Source organism: Tenrec ecaudatus, chromosome 1 (assembly GCF_050624435.1).
Source record: "Tenrec ecaudatus isolate mTenEca1 chromosome 1, mTenEca1.hap1, whole genome shotgun sequence".
NCBI lineage: Eukaryota > Metazoa > Chordata > Mammalia > Afrosoricida > Tenrecidae > Tenrec > Tenrec ecaudatus.
This window is the reverse complement of record NC_134530.1, coordinates 32,336,002-32,351,764: the sequence shown is the minus strand read 5'-3', so window position 1 is coordinate 32,351,764 and position 15,763 is coordinate 32,336,002. Positions and strand designations below refer to the sequence as shown.

At 43.5% G+C, this 15,763-nt stretch overlaps 1 protein-coding gene and 1 non-coding gene across 9 annotated transcripts in view; both read left to right on the top strand.

Moving 5' to 3' along the window:
• Positions 1–15,763, top strand: part of RERE (arginine-glutamic acid dipeptide repeats) — a 535,168-nt gene that overhangs the window by 496,867 nt on the left and 22,538 nt on the right. The gene's annotated exons all lie outside the window — the stretch shown is intronic.
• LOC142438355 (small nucleolar RNA SNORA74) lies at positions 6,591–6,789 on the top strand. Its single transcript, XR_012782743.1, has one exon. It is a non-coding gene; the product is annotated as a small nucleolar RNA SNORA74 (small nucleolar RNA).

The following is a 15,763-nucleotide window of genomic DNA, read 5'->3' as shown; positions in this document are numbered from 1 at the left end:
GTAGATAAATACTATCCTATTGTATTGTACTTTAAGATAGATCTTGAAATGAAATTTTTGATGATGAGTGCAGAACCATTCCTCTTGATTGTGTCATTTTCAGCATATAAATAAACCATACAACTGCTCAGTTCAAAATGACCAACACCAGTCCACTTCAGCTCACTAGCACCTACGATATTGATCTTCATATGTTCTGTTTCATTTTGATGAGTTCTGAGTTTCTTAAATTCATATTTAGTCCATTCCAAGTTCCAATTATCAATAGATGTTTGCAACTGTTTCATCTCAATTTGAGGAGTACCCATCAACAAATGAGGATCCTGGAGTCTGCTCTCACAGGCGTTAATTCCTTCCATGTCATGTGGCCGACTCCACCGTGAGAAGGCATTTCTGCTTCCAGCGGAGGGGCTATCTTCTAACACTCTCTTGGACAGCATTCCACATTTATTCATGAGGTTTTCAGTATCTGGCAATGTTTTACTATCCGAAAGGTTTTCAGTGGCTAATTCCTCTGAAGTGGGGCAGTCTATTCCACCTTCATAATCTGTTCTTATTCTGGAAGTTCTGCTAAACCTGTTTTCTTGGGTGATCCTGCTGGGATTTGAAGGAACAGTGACATAGGATCCAGCAACACACAAGCCACCACAGTATGACAAATGGACAGATAAGTGGTGGGACAGAGTAGCGACCTATTTAAAGTATTGGAGAGCAGAGATGTCACTTTGAAGTCTGGGATGCACCTGAATCAAAGTGTAGTGTTTTCATTCCCCTCATATGCGTTTGAAAGCTGGACAATGAATAAGGAAGACTATCGAATACTTGATGATTTTGAATTATGGTGTTGGTGGAAACTATATTGAAAGTACCATGCGTGTGAGAAGAACGAATTTGTCTTGAAGGAAGTACAACCAAAGATAAGTGAGGCTATGAGACTGGGTCTTACATACTTTGGGTATGTTATCAGGAGAGACTAGTCCATGGATAACGGACATTATGCTTGGTATATTATCAGGAAAAAACCAACAGGTAGACCCTCAATGAGATGGGTTGACACAGTGGCTGTCACCGTGGGCTCAAACATAACCACAGTTGTGATGGTGGCAGAGGACAGGGAAGTTGGTGTTTTGTTGGTCTTTTGTCCATAGGGTTGCTATGAGTCAGAATCGATGTGACCACTTAACAACAACAGAAGCAGCCAATGGGATTATGCCTTTACTCTTCTCCAAGCTCTTTCCAGTGGAGGTGGAAACCTGTGAGTGTGCCTTTCGCATCTGTATGGGACACTGATACACAAGCTAATGAGACCTAGTGAATTTAAAACTTTTCCACAATTCTGAACAGGCTCAGAGGACCCTTATTTACATAGGATGTAATTAACAAAGTTTTGGTCTTTTTTCTCTTCTGATGAGTGATGAGTAATTATTAAAGAGTGATTAGTTAGCTAACCAAAGCACCACATCTTTTATTAAATATACTGATATTCACACCCACTGGGACAGACTTGTGCCTTTGGGTAAATTCCTTTTTTACCAGCTAGAAACCAGTGTTTCTTTACATTCCTTTGATTTATTTCAGCAATTTAGTTTAGTGTGGAAATATCTCTTCATGAGATAAAAGCTCACAAAGTACCTTATTAAGACTGTTGGGACTGGTTTTTGTTTTGCCACCAGGAACTAGAAGTACTTCATTATCTGAAATTCTTCAGCGTCCTTTGTGTGCACCCAGGAATTCCTGCGTTTCCTTTGGGCAGTGAGTAAACAGGCTCTGGAGAGCAGAGTGTGGGTTAGAGCAAAGACTTGTCAGATACTACCTTTGGTTCATATTTTCAAATTGTGGTAGAAGTGATTACAGTGGCTTTATTATTGTGAAATATGCTCATGATTGGCATATTGACGGCCATTTGTCATCTTCGTGTAGTGTGTGTGTGTGTGTGTGTATACTTGCCCTTGGGGAGCTTCCTACAACTTCAAGTAGCCTGGCCCATTGATTTTGGAATGTTGTGTACATGGAACTGTGCTGACTGTTTTTGGTATTATTCATTATCACCTAAGGACTCAACAGTACAGTAACCCCAGTAACAATATCCAGTAATTGTCAAAGTTGTACGTACCACTTTTCCTTCATCAGCCCTTTTTATTTGTAACTTTAGTTTAAGTATTTAAAATCTTTCAGTTACCCTACCATTTCTCTCTCTCATTTTCTCCCTCTCCATCCCCACCCCTCTGTCTCACACACAATCCCCACATTGCCATTATACCCACAAAATTTACTGCTGATCATACTTTGGTGTTACAATGGTTCATAATCACTTTTATCCAAATGTCCTTACCTTTCATTTTAATAGTTATTAGCTTGAATCAGGATCCTAACAAAGACCCACACAGTAATTAATCTTAACATCTCAGTCGAGATCAGTCCCCTCCTTCCTCTGTTTGGTCTCTTTGGCTGTTGCAAACAGTTGTCCTGAGAAGGAACCCTGTTCTAGATTTTTGTCCATTTCCTTGTGGTATCACTTGTTCTTTTACCTACTTCTTGAAAGGTTTCTGCAGGGACTCTCATTCCTACCCTTGTTATAATTTAAGTCATGGAACTGAATTGCAGTGTCTGAGTTCTTTCTGAGCAGCCTTTCAGGTGCAGTGGAAGAGGCAGAGGGACCTGAAAAATGCCTTCAGAGCAGCTGGCTGTGTTATCAGAGCCTTCCTGATCCAGAGCCTCTGTGACAAGACGTTTTAAATGATACTCATCAGGCCAGTTTTCCTCTTATCGGGGGTCACTATACAACCTCTTATCTCTGCTGTTATCTTAAGCCACGCACACTTGCTTCTTTATTTGCTGCCATATGGGAGTTGCTGGTGAAGTGATTGCTTGAGCCCCCAGGAGAGAATCCCTCCCTCTTCTGATTAACTGTATTCAGGATGTAGTTGCTTTAAGACCCCAGTGCATCTAGAGATGCACATTAATTTTCTGGGCACATCAGCATACTCCCTTTACCCGTGGTGTGGGGAACATTGCAGAATTGACTCTGAGTCCTGAGGGGAAGAAGTGGAGCAGCCAGAGGAAAATGCACTTCACTCAGAGAGAGGCTGGGCTTCACCCACCCACCCCCCACCCCTGATTATGCAGCACAGTGGTGGAGAGACACCCTGCAATGTCTAATAGATTTTGTTCAGCATCAGCTCAGCATCAGAAATGTGATTCTTAATGGCATACATTCTGAGACAGTCTTTCAGACCTCCTCTACTTGAAGACCGCATCATGGAAGCTAGCAGGGTTTTTTGTTTTTAATTAAAGGATCATTTTATAGGGACACTCACAACTCTTGTTACAATCCATACATTGATTACATCAGGCATGTTTGTACATATGTTGCCCTTCATTCTTTTTTTTTAAATCATGTTATGGGCGGCTTGTACAACTCTTTTCACAATCAATATATTCATCCATTGTATACCTTCATTGTTTTCTAGACATTTACTTTCTGTTGAGCCCTTGGCATCAGCTCCTCCTTTTTTTCCTCCCTCATACTCCCTTGATAGATTATAAATTATTTTCATGTCTTACATGAACCGCCGTCTCCCTTCCCCCATGTTTTCTGTTGTTCTTCCCCCTGGAGAGGGGTATATGGTTATGTGTTGATCATTGGCATCAGTTCCCCCTTTTTCCCTCCCTCTCCCCACTTACCCACTACCCTCTGGTATCGATATTCCCACTCCTGTTCCTGGATTCCATGTATTGTGAGCTCCCATCTCTATATCTGTGTATGTGCTCTGGTTTAGTCTGACTTGAGAAGCAGCACTGGGCTTATGATAGTGGGGGGGAGGGTGTGAGGAAGCCTCAAGGAACCACAGGAATATTGTGTGTTTAATAATGCTTTACTGCACCCTGGTTGACTCATCCCTTCCCTGTGGCCCCACTGTGAGGGGATTGTTCCATTGTCTACAGATGGGCTTTGAGTCTCTGGTCCACCCACCACCCTCCTCTCATTCTCAACAATATGTTTTCATTTATGTGTCTTCTGATGCCTGTTACCTGGTCCGATGGCTCCTCATGATCATACCAGTAGTGTGCTTCTTCCATGTGGGCTTGTTGCTTCACTGCTGAATTGCTATTTATTTAACTTCAAGCCTTTAAGATCCCAGATGCTATATCTTTTTTTTTTTTTTTGCTATATCTTTTTATAGTTGGGTACCATCCACCTTCTTCACCACATTTGCTTATCCACCTGTTTAGTCTTACAGCGATTGTGTCAGGAGGGTGAGCATCTCATCATGCCGATTTGTTAGAACAAAGTGTCCTTGTGTTGAGGGAAGGTATGAGTAGAGGTATAAGCATAGGTATATACTTCAGGCCTCTAAAGTCCGTCCACTACCTCAATTTATTGCTATATAAATAAATGTACCTAGGCCAATACCTTGATTTTTGTTGTTTAATGCATTTACTCTGTATACACCTATGCTTATACCTCTATCCATTGCTTTGCTTCCTAGGTCCTTCCGCTGTTTCCTTTTACCTTCCTCCTCCACCATCACTTTCCCCCCATTTCCGCCTCTTAGTACTTCCTCTTAGCTAGTTTGCTGTTGCTTTGACACCCCAGGATCTGTTTCCTCCTTGTTGTTGACAGAAGCTAGCAGTTTGGGGTCTGGACTCGTTGCTGTGCAGAGGTTCGAACCATGGCTGGGAGCGGCCGGAGTCGCCGCTGCCCAGTGGGTGGAGGTAATGTGGCTCTGGCGCAGTGAGAGCGGTTCTTCCACCTTTTCTCGGTTCAGAAAGGGTTAGTGGTCTACGTGTGCTTTTTCAAGGGAGCTGATAAAGAACTTCTTCCCAAAATGGTTAATACACTGCTAAATGTGAAATTAAGTGAGACAGAAAATGGTAAGCGTGTCTCTATCTTGGATCTACCTGGCAACATTCTTATTGTTCCTCAAGCCACTCTGGGAGGGAAAGTGAAAGGAAGAAACATGCAGTATCACACTAACTCTGAAAAAGAAGAGGGGCTAGAACTGTATTCCCAGTTTGACTCTGTGTGAACAAGAGCTAGCTACAAACAGCAAGTGTGCAGAAGCTGGGGTCGTGGTGGAACACGGCACTTACGGAAACAAGCAGGTGTTGAAGCTGGATACAGATGGACCATACACACACCTCATTGAATTTTGAACCATTGAAGTTGGTTTCTGCAACTGTTTTCTGGAATATAATTGTCTATACTGTTACCAGATTTTCACCCTTTATCTTGAACACAGCAATTTTTTCATATTTTGCAGCATTAAAAATGTTTTTTAAATTTTGCAGCATTTTTACATAAAACATTTGGGTCTCGCCTATAACTGCAATCTGCTAATTGGGTGAGCTTGCTAGGTCACCCAAACTGTGAACCTTAGCAATCGTTCATCCTTTTCTCCTGCCATTCAGAATTTAGGAAAATGTCCTATTCATTCCATAGACATTATGATTATGCTCTTTGGGAATTACAATTGAAAAATGACATACATTCGAAGTATTTTTCAGTGAAGAACTTTATGTATTCAAGAAAATACCATTTGCTATACCCTAAAAGTTAATTAGCATGTGAAAAAAGTAACATATTAAAATCAGATAAAATCCAATAAAAACTGACCATAACTTTGTAAAAAAAAAAAAGAAGAAGCTATCAGTTTTTAACCTAGTATTTCTGAACTCTTCTAGGGCATTCCACATTATCATAAAGGTTTGCTTATAAAATGTATTATCAATAGGTATAGTTTTTATGTTTGAGAGGGAGTTGTGGAGTTTATCAGTTGTGACATTAAAGATTGAGATGTTGCCAGTCCACCACCTTGGACCTTCCCGATCTGTGCATCAAAATAATGTTCGTTGACTTGAAGTTGGAGGACAGCTGGTCACCTCAGATTAGCTTGCTCTCCATTGACAAGTACATTGTCAAAGTTTTGTTCTTAGTTCTGCTGAAATGTGTAATGAGAGTACAAGTTCTCATTCTCTAGCTGTTACCTAAGAATGAAAGTTGAAATGGCTTGTGCTGTACATTGTGGCCTCTCCCCTATGAGGCTACAGGTGTTCTGGCCTGTGCCAGCTATAGGGGATAACAGGACAGAGATAATGACTGAGAAACGGGCCCTTGCTGCAGAAGGTGCTGGCATTGGACATGTTTGATCTTGTTGGCCACACTGGGGAGACATCTGGCATTAGCACAGTGAGTCGCAGGCAGCGTGATTAAAAGCCCACCCCAAAATACAATCCACTCAGCCTTTAGGTCCATGTTAGCATATAAACCATCCCCAGCCTTGTTTCTCTGTGAATATAATTCTTCTTTCACCCATTCACACCAATTCGGCTCTTTTGAATTAGAACTCCTAAAATATGTAATGTTTCCAGATTGAGTTTCTTTGCTTTCTCTTGATGAGAACCCTGTCGTGTATATGAGGGTGATGCAGTTATTTTCTAGTGAGGCAGATAATAAGTCTTATAGCCAGTTCCCACCACTGAGGACTTTCTCACTCACACACACACCCTCACCCCCCCCCCCCGCCGTCACCCCTCCCCATCCCCAGTTATCATAGGGCTTTCTACTCCTGTAAAGAGTTACAGTCTCGCCCAGTGGCTGTCAGCTACCCAGGCTAACACGATGCTAGTGATGGTGTTACACTGTTGGAAGGGCACGTGCTGCCCAGTGGGGTCTGGCTCCAAGTGCTCTTTCCGTGTTGTAGTCACGTACCTTTGGGCAGCATTTTGCACCTATGAGAGTAGAATGACTCTTCCTGTAGAGTTGGTCCCAGTCTGGATGCAAACATTAAGAAACAAAACAAAACAGAGTTACAATCTTAGAAACCCACAGGGCAGTCCTTTTTCTATAGGGTCATTATGAGTTGCCATCAACTCGATGGCAGTGAGTTTTGGTTTTCTTTGTTTGAGTATCATATAATGAATAGTAGTTTAAAATGCTCACATTTAGGGATCTTTTGAATATGTTAAGCACTGTACTGTTTTATAACATCAGCTTTTTGAGTATCCCAAATCTATGAATGTGTAAGTTATGTTCCAGTCGTAGAAATGGGATGGGGGGGAAATCACTGCACTTTTTAGTTGTTGTTTTTCTCCCCATTTTTTAATTCTGTAGTTGAGATAAAGAAGCCCATTTGATAAAAGCTTGACTTTCCATCTGTCTTTTTAACTCCCTCTTTCACTTCCTATCGCTTTCTCCCTCTTCCCCATCTTCTCCCAATTTTGCCAAATTACCAAACCAGAGCCTAATCTGGAAAGTGAATTTCTCATTCAGATGTTTTGAGTACCATCTGGTTCTATTGATTAGAGTACTTGGGACACAGAGGTTGACCTAAGGACATTTCAGCAGAACTAGCGTGGGCAATGCCACAAGGTGGTATGTCAGGCCATAACAAGACAACGAGCCTCAGCCTCAGCCTCTGACTACCTGCCCCCAGAACACCTGTGTGAACCCAGTAACACCTGAAAGGAGTCTGTGTTCACTGTCTCCTATTTCTTAGCTTTGGGTCAGTTTTTCTACCCATCTCTCTCAAAAGATTGAGTTATAACCCCCTTCTTGGACCTACTCCCGACAGGTTTAGAAGATTCTCAGAGCACAAAAAGAGGAACCATGATCCATCCTCAGAGAAATGCAAGGTTTTCTGTGGTGCCACAGTATCTCTGGGCCAAAGTGTGCCGCCTCATGGACTCAGGTCTGGGGTGGTTCATCATCAAGTCATGAGAACAACAAAAGACGTCTGGCCTGGTGGCTTCAGTGTGCCATCAGGCACACATGCCCCGGCACTGTCATTGCCTGTCCTCACCTTACACTCAAGCCTCCCTCAGCACGGGAAGGTTGTTTTTTTTTTTTTTTGGAGGGTTACCCTGACTAATTAGATGTATCAAAAGACTTTTTTTTTACTTTAATGCACAAATAAAGTCCTGTGGAAATACTTAGTAATATTGAAGAGTTTGATGTTCTTAGCTAATTTCCCATCTACTAATATTTATCTCAAATTTGAAAACCTCTCAGAGCTTTCTATCACCAAAATGGAAATATTTCATTTTTATGAATATTGATGACATCTCTATTTTGTATATGCCCTAAACCCATAAAAATCCAAATGCACTGCTACCAAATCGGTACTGATTCATAACAACTCTATAGGGTTGTTATGTCACTGTCCCTGTGAGTTTCTGAGAAAGCCCCATTTTTCCCCCTTAAAGTGACTGGTGGGTTCAAGCTGCCCACCTTGTGGATCACAGCCACCAGGGCTCCTCCTGTATATGCCTTTGTAAAGTATTATTTTCGTGAATCCTTGTGTCTAGGATGTACATCTCTGAGCTCGTATTTATTGCCAGATACTCTGCTCAACTTGGAGCTCACGCACAGTGGGGGTGGGGGGGAGGCAAATCAAGTCGTAGTTGTAATTTACTTCCACTAGATTTTCTAACGTGCAAACCATGAAAGGAAGAGTCACAACTAAAGTGGGAGTAAATTGATTAGCGTGGAAGCAGGCTCTAAAGAGCTCACAATTCACCCCCTGTGGGTTAGGAAAAAGAGTGTACAAGGCGGTGTTCATAACTGAAACCAAAAATCAAAAGCCAGTGCGACCGAGTCGTTTCTAACACAGCAGTCTTACAGGACAGAGTAGAGCTGCCCCTTTGGGTTCTGTGAGACTTCATCTTTATAGGAGCAGATGGCCTCAGCCTTTCCTCATGGCACTCTGGCTGCTGGGTGTGAACTGCTTACATTGTGGTTCGCAGCTTCATGTGTAAACCGCTGTGCAACCAGGCCTCCTTTGTATATAACTGCGGTTGTTAATTGCCAACGAATCAGTTCCCACTCAGAGCGACCCTGTGTCCAGTAGATAGAAACGCTGCCCGGCCATGCCCATCCTCACAGTTGGTAGGTTGGAGCCCATTGTTGCAGCCACTGTGTCAGGCCATCTCATTAAGAGTCTTCCTCTTTCACGGCCCTTCTACTTCACACAGCATGATGTCCTTTCTAGGGACTGGTCTCTCCTGATGACATATGTATGACTAGAAGCCCCTAAAGTTGTCTAGGATTACAAAAAATGAAGTTGGGGAGTGGGCTGCTCAGAGGGTGTAGGGCCAAAGTCAGGATTCCAAACGAAGCTCACTGTCATAGTAAATTTCCATTTAGTGTCCCTCTTATCCTGAGGGCAGGAACCACAAAGCCAAGTGTCAGAGAAGGGACTAGCTGGAAGAACCCTAGTAAACCCTAGGCCTTGAAGGGAATCTGGGAGAGATCCTGCCTTCTATCCCCAGTTTGGCTGCTCCTTCAGCAGAGTGAGGCTCTGAGGTCACCCCATAGGACAGCAATTCCTTTTCTGTTCTCAGGGCAAAGAGTTTTCACTTCTCTTGCTTATGTTCTCAGCAACTAGAAAACTTTGCAGCTTCTAGAGCTTTGAATTAATGAAAAGGGTGTTGACTTGCTGGAATTGTTTCTGGGATCTAGGCTCAGCAATAAGAATGCAGAGTAATGTGTGGCTTTTTGTTGCAGTGGTTAATGCCCAAGAGTGGCCTTTAACCACATGGTGCACAAAGGACTTCTCAAGAGCAGGTCAAGAACACCATCATGTCCAACCATTTCTTGTCCAGAGGATAGTCACCTGGGATGTCCACATTGATATTTTGTCTCCAGAACAGGATATGCTCACTCTACCTTCCTGGACCTCTTCGAGGTGGAGCAGCTGACTTCTGTCTCAAGCGGTTTTCATAAGAGCAAGACTGTCATAGTGAATCAGTTCCCACTCGTAGCCACCCTGCAGGATAGAGTGGAAACGCTCGGGAGGGTTTCCAAGGCTGTAATCTCGGCACAATCAGACCTCCCCATGTTTCTTTAACAACCCTGAGTTTAATTACTTCACCAAGACGCCTTCGTTTTTATAAACTGTAGCCCAAATCCACAGTGATGTAGAAGGTGCATGTTTTCTAAATGTCAGATAAGCAACCTGGAATAATATGGAGCCCCAAAGACCAAAGCATTTTTTCTGGTCCCTGAAATAGATGCTGTGCGTCCTCCCCTACCTCGGGTGACAGGTCACCAGGAATGCGGTGCTTCAGGGTGGGCAGGGGGTGGGGGAGCAGGCATGGAGGAGTTCAGCCCTTCCCTGTTTGAACTTTTGAACTGACCTGAAGAACACTGGCCTGCAGGAACTTGGTGTGGGGAGAGGGGCTACTTCCTTTGTGTTCTAGTCCATCTCCTGGTCTCCCTGTGCCCCTCCAGGCAAGCCACCTGCCTTAGATGTGTCTGCAGATGTGTGTGCCCCTGTATCTAAGAGGGGCCCCTGAGTTGGGCTGGTTGGCTGGGTTGCTGTTGTGATGAAGCCTTGGGGGGAAGATCTGGCCCCAGAGCAACCACTGCCAGCCGGTCGGTCCTGACGCATCTCTCTCATGATGGATGGTTTTGAAGACCCAAGACTGCCCGCCTGTATGGGAGCAGACAGATAGCCTCCCGTTTCTCCACAGAGCAACTGGTGGACTTGAACCTTGCGGAGATGCTTAACCCATAGTGCCCCCAGAGTCCATCCCATACTGAGTGGACTAAGTTGTATTTCCTCTTTTCCCATACCCTTCTCCCTCAGGCAAGCTTGAGCTCAGTTCCATGAGCCCCTCCTCCCAGCCACAGGACTTTCTAGTCCTCACCTGCTGATCTTCACAATCCAGTTCTGTTCCCAGAATCCAGTCCTCAGCCCTGTGGTTGGTTTGTGTGAGGAAGGCTGAGGCCAGTCTCTGCTCATAGGCTTTGAGCACAACAGCACAGGCTCAGTTCACAAGCCAGTCTGGATTTTCCTAAGATTTTTACCTTAGGTTAAACCCAGGATTCTGATGAAGGACATGAGATATTTCACATCTAAAGAGAGTAGGTACTGTAATTGTGTGGTTGGGCTTGAAGAACAATCTTCTGTGCTATTCCTTTTATTAAACAAATGTGATGCAACAACAAAATTAAATACCCTTTCCCCTCCTTTTTTTTTTTGTAATGAAGGAAGTCTGTCCTTTATTTTAAAATTCAACTTGGGTTGTACTTGATAATTCGTGTGCATCCGTAAAAGCCATAAAGGAGAAGCTGCAGTGTTGCTAGAATGACTGTGCTCATTTCCTGGCAGGCATTATTACATGCTTCCAATACAAAAACATTTTTCTCCTAACCATCTTTTCTGAGCTCAAAAATGGATTTCCCTGCATCCCCTGTCATTCAATTATCACCTTGGGAAATGCACAGATATAACTGATGATCCCTCTAACACGGCCCGCAGCATGCCACCTCCCTCATCCCTCATCCTGCTTCCATCATTAAATGTTACACTGCCAATGTATATTTTATAGGGTGACCCTGACGGATGTCACTTTGATGCTGTGCAGGGATAATAAGATTGCACACATAATGCAGGGCCGATAAATAGAAAAATGTTTACGAGATGGAGAATGGCACTTTTAACAGTTTTATGGCTTTCTTTTCCCTGTTCCATCCCCACCCCCTTGGTTGGGAGCATTGTGGTTTTGTCACAGGAACTAGGAAACACTGAGAAAGGTGATGTGGCAATTGAAGCCACTGGCAGTGAAATCCCACTTGCCCTGTTGCTGAACTCAAATGAAATGAATTCAGGAAATAATGAAGTACTCAGCTTGTGGGAAAGAGAATGACTTCAATGAATGAATTCTTGAAGTTTAGGAGGTTCTACTGAGAAAAGGTGATTCCGGGCTTGGTAGTATTACATTAAAAATGTTTAAAGAGTCTTTATATAAGCCAATTGCTTAGTAAAACCAAAAATAACTGCCCCCAAGTGACCCTTGTGTGCTATGCTAAATGAAGGCCAGTCTTGTGGCTGTGCCAGGACTGCCAAGGGCTTCTGTGCCCGCAGTGGGTGGTGACCCATAACTCAGGGTAGGCTTCAGACCATTTTTATTGGCCTCTATCTGTATCTTACAGGGAGTCTTCTCCAAATCTGTTTGCTTGCTTGTTTTGACTAAGTGAAAGAATCTGATTAAGTGGAATTCTTTGGTCAGTTATTCCCTCGTTTGTTTTTAATGGAGCTGCTTGGAGGAGAGGGGTGGTGGGAAGGGGTCAAAGAGCTTCAGAAGAGCTATCTCATTGGCCCTCCAGCTCCTTCCCTGCTGTGAAGGTCCTTTGCCAAGAGGCCTGTGGAGGACCCTCTAGTGTGGGCAGAGACCTCCTTTACACTTTAGGAGCTGCGCGTTGTCTAAGCTCAGCCTTTCTGGGGAAGCATGCCTGATGCTTTTGAACAGAGGCAGGGCCCACTGACTGGAATCCATCTCTGTAAAAGGTAAGTCTAGAGCCAGAAGTAGGCATGCTAGAGGGCTTGTTCCTGTTTCATTAGGCCAGCTGAGCAGATTGAGGACTGACCTCTCTTGGTTGTGGGTTCCCAGTGTCCATCTGACATAGTCCATGGATCTGTTGTTTGTATGACAGTAGAAAATATTTCTGATAATTCCCACCAGAGTACTGGAAATAATTCCCATTATACACTTGTGCCTGCCAAGTGTGTTTCTGGTCTTGATACCCCAGAAGTTGCTTCAAACAAGCACAGCTCTGTAATTTAAGGGTTGCCTAGGAAGGGGGTGGGTAGTGGTTTCACTTAAAGGCAGGAAGGCCGGCAGCCCATCGGCGTGTTGGATGCTCAGGGATCACTTGTGTTCTTCAGCCACGACTCGTAGGGCATACTTAAGAGATTTTATAAAAATGCTTTTTGTTGAACTTTGGAGGTCAAAGATAATCCAAATCAGAGCCTTTGGTTTAAAGAAATATAGAGCGTTGTTTCCCTTAGTTGGTTAAGCCCTTAGTTCTTAAGCTTTTCCTGCTCGAGACCCCTTTTCCCTCACAAAGTTTGCAACATGGGCAGGCACTCCCAGAAACACCTTCATTCGTTTACTTATTTGCTTTAGACCTTTTGGTTATGGTACGTACAAAACACTTCACTGTTGCCACACTTTTGGGGAGCCTCACATTTAGGACCCACAGTTTAAGGAGCTTTGCAACCCTGTGAGTGTTAATCTTTTAGAGAAGCCACGTGACTGCATGGTTAGAGCTTCTACTCCAGAATGAGCCTCCTGGGCTGCTATGGAAATGTGAGAACAGATTGTGATGCCTTCACTCTGTGCCTCAGTTGCTTCCTAGATAAATGTAGTTACCGATTAGGGTAACTAGGAGAATGAGATGTATTACAATATGGAGAGTGCATATTTCATATTTAGTGCTTCCCTATCCTCATTTTAGATTTTGTGACACAGCAAAAGCTTGTTGGCTTGTTTGCAAGTCAAGTTGCCAAGTGAGGAAGTGGTAGTGTTAGACACCAGGCTCACCCTCCAGCCAGCTCACATGCCCACCTTTAGCACAGCTGCTTGCCAACTCTAGGCCTGAATTAAGCCTTTGTAAGAAATGAAACAAAAATAAGAAGAATGTAGTAACACTACATAACACTAAATATAATCAAAGGACTCTTCTGATTCAGATATGAAGTATCTGTTTTTCACTATTGTGAATTAGGTGGGGATTTTCATTTCAGATTTTTGTATTCAACAACTTAAAATGTTTATCAAACCTCCTAATGGAATGCCCTGCCCCGGCTCTAATTTTTCTTACTCTCTGTGGGCTACTCTCTTCCCTTCCACCCACGTTAGCACCTGCTTACCCTCCAGCTTAGTGCTTCCAGTAATTAGAGATTAAGTATCTTTTTGGAGATAAAATGCCATTCCTCTCATGAAATAATGGTGAGATTGGAAAGCAGCTATTTTAATGACCTTACTTGGCAAAAGGAAAACGTTGGCAGCCCCTATCCTCTAATAGTTTTATCATTATAGAGTTAGCTTCAGTTAACATTTCAGGTAAATTTTAATTCTCAGAAAGTATTCATTCTATCACATTTGTTGAATATATTCAAGATGTCCTGGACCTAGAGGGTACTCAGAGATGAGCTGAATATAGACTTTGGACAATCGTGTAGCATAATTCATGGTTACAGCCTAAGACATGGACATGCCAGCAGAGAGGCAGAAATGAAAAGTTACAGGAATGGAAAAGACAGCATAGTAGTGGAGCGGGAGGACGTGTCTTTAAGAAAAATGGCATCTGCGCTGAGTGGAGCCTTGAGTGGTGGTGGGGACTTGGTCATGGAAATCAGGGTGTAGTAGTGGTGGTAAGGGGTCGATGGGGTGCTGTCATGCAGGCAGAAGAAACGCATGGAAGAGCAGCCAACTGCTAGTGTGTTTGGCATAAAGCAAAGGCCATGAGAGGTGGGGAGGATGTTAGAAAAGTCTTCAGGGGCCGAGGGGAAGGCAGCGGACCCTTAGGAACCACTGCTGATTCGGACAGGATGGGAATAGGCTTGCTCTTTGCTTTCAATCTGGGAGAAAAAGTGTCTTGTTTCTGTAGACCTCTGGTATTCCTTGATTCCTTGTTGATTTCCATGTGACACGTATCCCTCCATATATCCATAGGCTACTCTTTTTATCTCTCAAAAGTGAGTATACTTAGACCCACCTACACTGATAAGGCCTCATTACTGTAACAGAAAACCCTACTCCAAATCAGAGCACACCCACAGGTGGGGGGGTGTGGGTATCGGGATTTCTGCACAGATGTGGGACACACAAGTAATCAATCGATAACAGCAACTAAAGCAGCACTGAGTTTAGAAGATCTCATTACTGTTTTTGTAAGAGAACCAGATTCAGTCTGTTCTAATTCCTTGCACTGAAGAAATTTAATAGTAATTTTTATAGGCAGAAAACTTTTTTTTAATAACTTTTTTTAAACTGGGCTTTTAAAAAAAGTGCCTGGTTCCAGAATACCTGATCATTTAGTAAGGTTTTGTCATGACAATAGGTTAAATCCAGGAGATCTCCATATACTGAGTGTTCATCCCTCCCTCTGCCCCACTCCCACCCCTAACCCCCCATTTCCTCAGGAGGCACTGGCTACAGATGAGGCAGGACAGTTTGCCACCCAGTGCCCTACATTATTTTTGCAGCCCGGGCTTCCTCTTGACTAGGAGGTCCGATCCGTTGTCCAGTCCTGTCTGGCGTGTGCTCTCAAGCAGCCCCTGTGTCTCCCAAATGCACTCTGAGACCACAGAGGTGATATTTAATGATTAGCCCCAGAGCCATCCTGTGGGGTGGGGTGGGGTGCTACTTTAGGGATTAGGGGATTGGGATGGTTAACAAAAGCAGCAGCCCAGGAGAACACTGCTTTTTAAAAAATATTCAAAGTCCTTGCTGGAAGTCAGTTGTATGGGTGATGGTTCTCCCCAGTCCCAGCCTTCTCAGCTCAGGTGTCAGATCTGGATCATCAAGGAGTGAAAGGAAAGAATGACTTGTTTAGGATTCCTTGCCAGGAAATTTTGCTCACTTGCTTCACTGCCCTCAGATTAGTCCGGTTTGTTTGTTTGTTTGTTTGTTTGTTTTTAAAGAAGAAAGAATGCAGCTGTAATGCCATCAGTTGCTTTCTCCTCAAGCTTGTTTCCCATGCGTATCTTATATAAGTAGGGAAACCAACAATAACCGAGACCAAACAAAAAGAAAACAAACGATTTAATAAAAAGAGAAAAGAAAAAAAAAAACAGTAAACATGTGGATTGCTTCACATTGAAGTGCCTGTAAGCCGGGCTCGCCTCTGAGTCGTTCCGATTTTAGTGGATGTGCTGCTGAAGGAAGCACCCTCTTCTCCTTTGGGAGGCTTGCTTCAAAACTATAACTGCTTCTCGATGTTTTCCCCGGAACAAAGCACACCGTGAAAGAG